Below are 8,615 nucleotides of genomic sequence, written 5' to 3' on the forward strand. Positions count from 1 at the left end.
ACTTGGCAAGACCTTGTCTCTACAATAAATCAAAGAATTAGCTGGGCATGGTGGCACACTCCTGTAGTTCCAGTTACTTGGAAGGCTGAAATGGAAGGATTATCTAAGCCCAGCAGGTTGAAGCTGCGGTGACTGTGAGTGTGTCTCTGCACTCCAGCCTGGGCAACAGAGAAATTGGTGCTTATTTTTTTATATACATACTTCAGGGTACCGAGATAGCAGTGATGTCCTTCTTATTCTCTATTTTTGCTTTCAGACTTGTATTGATTCTTCCTTTTATAACCTTGTTTCTTTGGGATTCATGTAATTTGGCTGTACCACCCTCTCCCTCTACTCTTCTTTTTATTTTTCAGTTGGTGTCTCACTCTGTTGCCCAGGCTGAAGTGCAGTGGCATGCTGCTCATGGCCACCGCAGCCTTGACCTGCTAGGCTCAGGCAATCCTTCTGCCTCAGCCTTCCAAGTAGCTGGGAGGTGCAGGCACACGCCACCACGCCTGGCTAATTATTTTGATTTATTGTAGAGACGAGGTCTCACCAAGTTGGCTAGGATGATCTCAAACCTCTGGACTCAGGCAATCCTCTCGCCTTGGCCTCCCAAAATGCTGGGATTATAGGCTTGAGCCACCATGCCCGGCCTCCTTCTACGCTTTAATGTCATCTTCTACCTTCCTAGTCATTCTGCCTCATCCACTTGTCTATACAGTGGCTTTGCTATCCACTCCAACTCCTGTCACATGACTTCTCAGTTCCCTGACTTCCTCACCTCAATGACCATCTTCTTCATTCCACCTGAGCCACTTCTACCAAAGTTATACCTGGTCATAATCAGAAACTGCTGTGGACCCAAAGGTGTGTCAGTTAACTATGGTCCTCAAAGCAAGTTTTCTTGAAGGGACATCTGTGCAGCAAAACTTCATGACTGTTACAATCCCTTTCTGGTACTGCACAGACCCACTTTCCCATATATCTTGGGGAACAAGTCTTCCATATTTCCTGTGGGTCTCTCTTCCTGAAGGTCAATTTAGAATAGGGGGGTTAATGGGAAGAAGTACAGCTCCTATTTGGAGCTGCATGTGGTCTGAGGGCCACAACAGGTTTTCATTCTTTCCCTCCTCTGCTATCCATTCTAAACTTCATCCTCAGTCGTCATCTTGGCTGGTCTTGGAGGCTTTCCAGCAGGTGTAACTAAAACCTGCATTTCTAGGCTGGGCATGGTGGCTCACATCTGTAATTCCAGCACTTTGGGAGGCTGAGGCAAGAGGACTGTCTGAGCCTAGAAGTTCAAGATCATCTTGGGCAACTTGGCAAGACCTTGTCTCTACAATAAATAAAAAAACTGCCTGTCGGGAAGGCGCCTGCATGTAGTCCCAGCTATCTGGAAGGCTGAGACAGATGGCTAGCCTGTGCCCAGCAGGTCAAGGCTGCAGTAGCTGTGAATGTGCCGCTACACTACAGCCTGGGTGACAGAATGAGATTTAAATAAGTAAATAAATAAGTAAATAAAAATAAAACCTGCATTTCTGAGGCATCTGAGCTCTTTGTAGTTATCACCTCTTCAGCCAATACTGCTACGTGTGCCTATTCTCAATTAAAATTGGGCAAGAGAGTATCAAGATGTGCCCTAGTGTTTCACATATTTATCTCCATACCCCATTGTGTAAAAGTAGCCCACCTTCCACTGCTGATCAGGTCAACTGCCCCTGCTAAGATTGACTCTTCTTACCTGGTTATATGGAGTTTAAAGTACACCAGTGGCAGCAGTAGCTTATAGTTCAATGGGACCCTTGCTACTTCCTCTTAAAAGCAAGTGGCCTTTTTGCATACCAGGACCTTTATAACTCTCCAGGGCTCAGCATTACAGGATAGAAGCACAAACTCTCCTGTGAGTCATTGGGAATGATGGAAAATGGGGCCAACCCTGCTTATTTCCTGTCCCCATATCTTTTTGGGGACATCATGCCACATGGACACTGATTTAATGGATATGCTGGATCTGGAAGGAGAGTATCCTACCATTACAGTTTTTTATCTCTGAGCTGGTGCTTCAGCTGTGCCTTCCTTGGGTATTCCAGGGCTCTATGGAGCTTGCTGATCCTGAATGGTGTGATGGATGAAAAAGTATGACATCTGGGATTATCAGTCAACTATGCGCTTTGCAGCAAGTTCTCCTCAGACATAGAAGTGGTACACCTCCATGGCTGACAAAATATTCAAACTGTTGAAAACCAAATATACATGTTAACTCAGCATTCATACCCAAGAAAAACATCTTTTATAAATGATGTTAAAGTAAAGCTTTTTTTCAAACAAACAGAAAGCTGAGAGAACTGACAGTGGATCTGCATTAACCCTTTGTACTCAATGTCCCGTCTAACAGGACATCGCAAATCTAGCAAACTACTTGAATGTTACCTTTCTGGGGACATAAAGAGATTGCTGGTGATTATACAGGACAAAATTATGCTGGCACAAATTTTTTAAAAACGTATGTTTCCTAGAAGTTTTCCATTCAAATTGCACAAAAAGGTTGGGCACGGTGGCTCAGCACTTTGGGAGGCTGAGGCGAAAGGACTGCCTGAGCTCAGGGGTACAAGACCAGCCTGGGTAACTTGGTGAGACCTTGTCTCTACAATAAATCAGAAAAATTAGCCAGGTGTGGGAGCGCATGGCTGTAGTTCCAGCTACTTGGAAGGCTGAGGCGGAAGGATCACTGGAGCCCAGCAGGTTGAGGCTGCGGTGGCTGGGAGCGTGCCACTGCACTCCAGTCTGGGCAACAGAGTGAGACTGCAACTCAAAAAAAAAGAATAAAAACACCAGGTGGAAGACATCAAACAAATTACTATTGCACAGCATGTATCAATGAACCTGCAATGCATGTTGGTGATTGTTTCACATGTTACCACATGTTAGAAAAAATAAGAGCTGGGCTCAGTGGCTCAGCCTGTAATCCCGCGCCTTTGGGAGGCTGAGGTGAGTGGATTGCCTGAGCCCGTGGGTTCGAGACCCGACTGGGCAGCGAGACCTCATCTCTACAATAAATCAAAAAATCAGCCGGGCGTGGTAGCGCATGCCTGTAATTCCGGCTACCTGGAAGGCTGAGGCGGAAGGATTGCCGGAGCCCAGCAGGCGAGGCTGCGGTGGCCGGGAGCGGCCACTGCACTCCAGTCTGGGCGACAGAGTGAGACTCCAACTCAAAAAAAAAAAAAAAAAAAGAAAAAATAAGATATAAAATTTTGATTTTTTGTCAAAATTTCCTCCATGCCCAAAATTCCATTATAAGCCAAATATCATTACAATAAAATAATTGGTTCCAACGCTATATAATTTAATGTTATTAGTTTTTCACTATTTCGTAAAAAATCACAGTCAAGTTGCTGTGAAATGTCTTCAATTACAAAGGGTTAAAAGAAATGTTAAAGGAAGTTTTTCAAGCAGAAGTTTGATACCTGCAGACATTTATATATCTACACACAAAAAAATAAGAGCTCAACAAATGGTAACATGAGGGTAACTATAAAATACAAATTTTTTTCTCATTTTTGAAAGATAATTGATGTCTAAAGAAAAAATAGTAGCAATGTATTGGGTTTATAACTTATGCAAAAATAAAATACATGACAAAAATAGCACAAAAAATGGAAAGGAGTTTGATTATTGTAGGATTCTTATAATATATGTGAAATGGTACAATATCATTTGAAGGCAGACTGTAGTGTACTAAAAATGCATTAAAGATGTAAACTCTAGGGCATTGACTAAAATAATTTTTTTTTTTTTTTGAGTTGGAGTCTCACTCTGTCACCCAGACTGGAGTGCAGTGGCCGCTACCGGCCACCGCAGCCTTGACCTGCTGGGCTTCGGCGATCCTTCTGCCTCAACCTTCCAAGTAGCCAGAACTACAGGTGCGCGCTACCACCCGGCTAATTTTTTGTAGAGATGAGGTCTCACCAAGTTGCCCAGGCGGGTCTCGAACCCGCAGGCTCACGCAATCCACTTACCTCAGCCTCCCAAGGTGCGGGATTACAGGCTGAGCCACTGAACCCGGCTTAAAATAATTTTTAAAAGAGTTATACCCAGCACTTTGGGAGGTTGATTGCCTGAGCCCAGGGGTTTGAGACCAACCTGGGCAACATGGAAAGACCTCGTCTCTACATAATTCATAAAAATTAGCTGGGCGTGGTAGCACACGCCTGTGTAGTTCCAGCTACTTGGAAGGCTGACATGGAAGGATCGCCTGAACCGAGCAGGTCGAGGCTGCAGTGGCTATGAGCATGACACTGCACTATAGTCTGAGTGGCAGAATGAGACTCCAACTCAAAAAAATAATAATAAAATAATAAAATAAGACCTAATATGTGCTAACTACAGTTTATGCAGATGCCCCTTTGGGCTGGGCACCAGAATGAACACATATGGCTTTCTTTTTTCTTTTACCTTTTTGGGAATCATTGGCCATCTTGAATCAGTGAATCTTGGTTTTTGATCAATTCTGGGAAACTTAACAGCCATCATCTCCAAATATTACTTCAACTCCATTTTCTCTCTCTTCTCTTCTGGGATTCTAATTATACTGGGCCATCTCTCACATCATACATACCTCTTGTTCTGTTTTGTATTTTATTCCATTTTGTTTCTGTGGTTTCACTATGGGTAAATCTTCCACCTGATCCAGTTCATCAATTTTATTTTCAGCTCTGCCTAATTGTCTGTTAAATTCATAGACTTAGTTCTTAATTTTGTTGATTATCAGTTTTACAATTTATAGTTGACTCTTTTTCAATTCTATGATGTCACTGTTAACAGTTTCTAGTTCCTTTTTTTATTTTTTGAGTCGGGGTCTCACTCTGTTGCCCAGGCTGGAATGCAATGACATGATCAGGGCTTACCACAGCCTCGAACTCCTGGGTTCAGGAGATCCTGGCACCCAGACCTCCCAAGTTGCTGAATCTATAGGCACGTACTACCACGCCTGGCTATTGTTTTTTTTCCTCTAGCTATGTTGTCTAAGCTGGTCTTGAACTTCTGGGATCAAGGAATCTTCTTGCCTTAGCCTCCCAAGGAAGGAAGAAGAGGAAGGATCATCTGAGTCCACTGGGTTGAGGCTGCAGTGGCTGTCAGTGTTCCACTGCACTCCAGCCTGGGTGACAGAGTGAGACTACAACTAAAAAAAAAATAATTTTTAAAACAAAATGTTGGGCTGGGCATGGTGACTCACACCTATAATCCCAGCACTTTGGGAGGCCAAGGTGAGAGGACTGCCTGAGCCCACAGGTTCGAGACCAGTCCCGGCAATTTGGTGAGACCTCATCTCTACAGTCAATCAAAAATTAGCTGGGCATGGTAGTGCATGCCTGTAGTTCCGGCTACTTGGAAGGCTGAGGTGTAAGGATCACCGGAGCCCAGCAGGTCGATGCTGGGGTGGCCATGAGTATGCCACTGCTTTCCACCCTGGGCAGAGTGAGACTCCAACTCAAAAAAAAAAAAAAAGGGCATAACAGCAATGCTGAACCAAATAAAAACTAGTATCAATGCCATAGGTGACTGAAATGCATACAGCTTGGGAAGATTTCAAATTGGTTCTCAAATATTTTCTCTTGGATCCTATTGGGTCTTAAAGGTATTCTATTAGAAATAGAAAAGTTCCTCCTAACTATGTTAATAATAGAAGTCTTAATATACAACTCCTTCAAACTTTGTATGGGGTGCACTGCCAGGATACCTAAGCTTGTAACCAAGTCTCTAACCCACAACAATGATCAGAGGGAAGAAGACAAACACGTGTTCAGGCTAAAGCAACAAAATATAAATAACTCCATGATGGATATCATGGTTTTAACTGACTGTGGGGAAATGATGAAGAGACCCACTACTACTAATTCATAATGGTTATAATGTTTGGTTGCTTAGGGTTACTGCCCTGCATACACTCGCATTCCTTAGAATTAGACTATGCTGACTTCCCTGGAACAGAATGAGTCACTGAGCCCATGGTTGTATTCACAGTTAGTAAAACAGATTATTATTCATTTCAATAATCAATAGATAAAGTTGGAAATACAATTCTATTATTCTTATTACCGTAGCCAGTACACTCTTTTGTTTTGTTGTACCCACTGGCTAATGATGTATCACAATGAATAATGTTTTACTTTGTTGTAAGCTCTGCAAACTCTTTTGCTTAGAGTTATGGATAAGTGAAAATTACAGGTTCCTGGTAACAGGTACCAAGAATAGGCAAACGATAAGTGTTATTGAAGCACAATTGTAATTGGAATCTTATAGAATTTTTTTTTCTTTGAGTCGGAGTCTCACTCTGTTGCCCAGGCACACTCATGGCTACCACAGCCTCAGCCAGCTGGGCTCAGGTGATCCTTCTGCTTCAGCCTTCCAAATAGCTGAAACTACAGGTGCATGCCACCACTCCTGGCTAATATTTTTTTAATTTATTGTAGAGACGAAGTCTCGCTAAGTTTTCCAGGCTGTTTTCAAACCCCTGGACACAGGCAATCCTCTTGCCACCACCTCCCAAAGTGCTGGGATTATAGATATGAGCCACCATGCCTGGCTTATGGAATGTTTTGTAAGTTACTTAGTTTCATGTTAATCAATAACAAACTCTAATGGTTATGCTTCTAAATACAGACTAAAATCAGAGGAGCTAAACTGGCCTTGGTATCTATACTGGTTTGTTTCCCTGAATTCCAAATTCAGAAATAAACTTCTTTCTTCTCAGTGCCCTTCCTCTCGACTCTTACTGGTGGTGCAAGAGAGCAGCTGTGTGTTCCACGAACTATTTCAGCTTTAGTTCACTTATTTAAAACTCCGATTTTGTCTCAATTCAAAGTCTACTATATTTTTGTGACTGATACTTTATAGTAAATGCTTTTGGTATTTATCCAACTTCTTTTTAGTTATCTTTAGTTAAAGAGTAAAGGACTTAGCCAGGCTCGGTGGCTCAGTCAGTAATCCTGTGCTTTGGGAGGCTGAAGTGAGTGGACTGCCTGAGCCCGTGGGTTCGAGACCCACCTGGGCAACTTGGCGAGACCTCATCTCTACAATAAATCAAAAAATCAGCTGAGCATGGTAGCGCATGCCTGTAATTCCGGCTACTCAGAAGGCTGAGGCAGAAGGATCGCCGGAGCCCAGCAGATCGAGGCTGCAGTGGCCAGGAGCGGAGACTGCACTCCAGTCTGGGCGACAGAGTGAGACTCCAACTCAAAAAAAAAAAAAAAAAGGATAAAGGACTTATATTTAATGAGCCTCAAGAACCAGAAAGTAAAGAAGGACAAATATGGATGGTCCTGGAGATTCATTCCTTTCCTTCTTAGGGTGGAAGATTACTGTGCTGTAAATATTCATTCCCTGCAACCTCCAGAAGAGGAATCTCCTTTCCACTCTTTTGATGTTGAAGTGGGCCATGTGACATGCTTTAACTAACATGTTACCAAACAGAATGTAAGGAGAGGCTTAAAAATGCTTGCATATTTGGGCTTGGCCTCCTGCACTTCAGAAAACAAATGACTATGTTTTAAGTCACTACGTCTTAGGGGTAGTTTGTAACACAGAACTTTTATGGCAGTAGCTAATAATACAAGTAACCAAGTGAGATGCTAGCTCAGCATGTCTGAGTTAGCTCCACAGAAAAAATGATATTATCAGGATCTGAGCTCTAGAATCTAATCCTTTCTAGCAAGATCATTTTTCCAACCAGGAAGTTCTTTTTTATTATATAATTGCCTCTACCCCATTTCCCATTTTCAGTAGGTAGTTAAAACACAAGGGAGTGTGGCCTATCAGCAGGAACTTCCCCTTTTTGGGGAGGGGAGCATACCTAGTCTATTTATGCCAGTCTCAGCATGTGTCTCTATGGGATAATGAGGAATAATGCCTTGTTGCACCTCTGCCAACATTTTTTCTCCCACTTAATCTTATTTCCCATTTACACTGTGCAGCTTTTGTGGTGTGGGCCTCTGCCCTCTTTGCACAATAAAGGAGAAATTTGGTTAGAATAATCTTGTACACTATTATGGGAAGCCACAAATCCCAATGGCTCTGTTCAAAACATTTAACAAATCTTACATTCTTTCATGTGCACTTTTCACATGATTTTGTATTGTTATGAATGATATAGGAATGAGGATATGCATACTTGTTTTTGTATATTGATACTGTATCCAACAATCTTATTGAGCTCTTTTTAGTTTTCATTGTTTGTTCATTGTTATTTCATTGTTTTAGTTTCTTGAGTTTTCTAGATTGATAATCATAATATCTGTATATAGTGAAAGTTTTTTCTCTTTCTTAGTTCATGTATCTCTTGTTTCCTTTTTATGTCATTTTGCATTGGCTAGACCCTCCAGTATAATGTCAAAGAGTAACCATGATAGTAGTAAGCATCCTTGTCATGTTTTAGTTTTATTTTTATTTTTTGAGTTGGAGTCTTACTTGGTCACCCAGACTGGAGTGCAGTGTGAAGGGCCACCGCCAGCCACAAGTAAAGCCACATCCCCTCCCTTTCCTGGAAAGGGGCCTAAACCTGCCCCCCCCCAAAATGGCGACCCGGAAAACTAAAATGGCAACTGAAACGGTGCCTTCAGGGTTCTTCCTCCGCACCC

This window comes from Carlito syrichta, unplaced genomic scaffold (assembly GCF_000164805.1).
Source record: "Carlito syrichta isolate Samal-C Ts95f unplaced genomic scaffold, Tarsius_syrichta-2.0.1 Scaffold287784, whole genome shotgun sequence".
Lineage (NCBI taxonomy): Eukaryota > Metazoa > Chordata > Mammalia > Primates > Tarsiidae > Carlito > Carlito syrichta.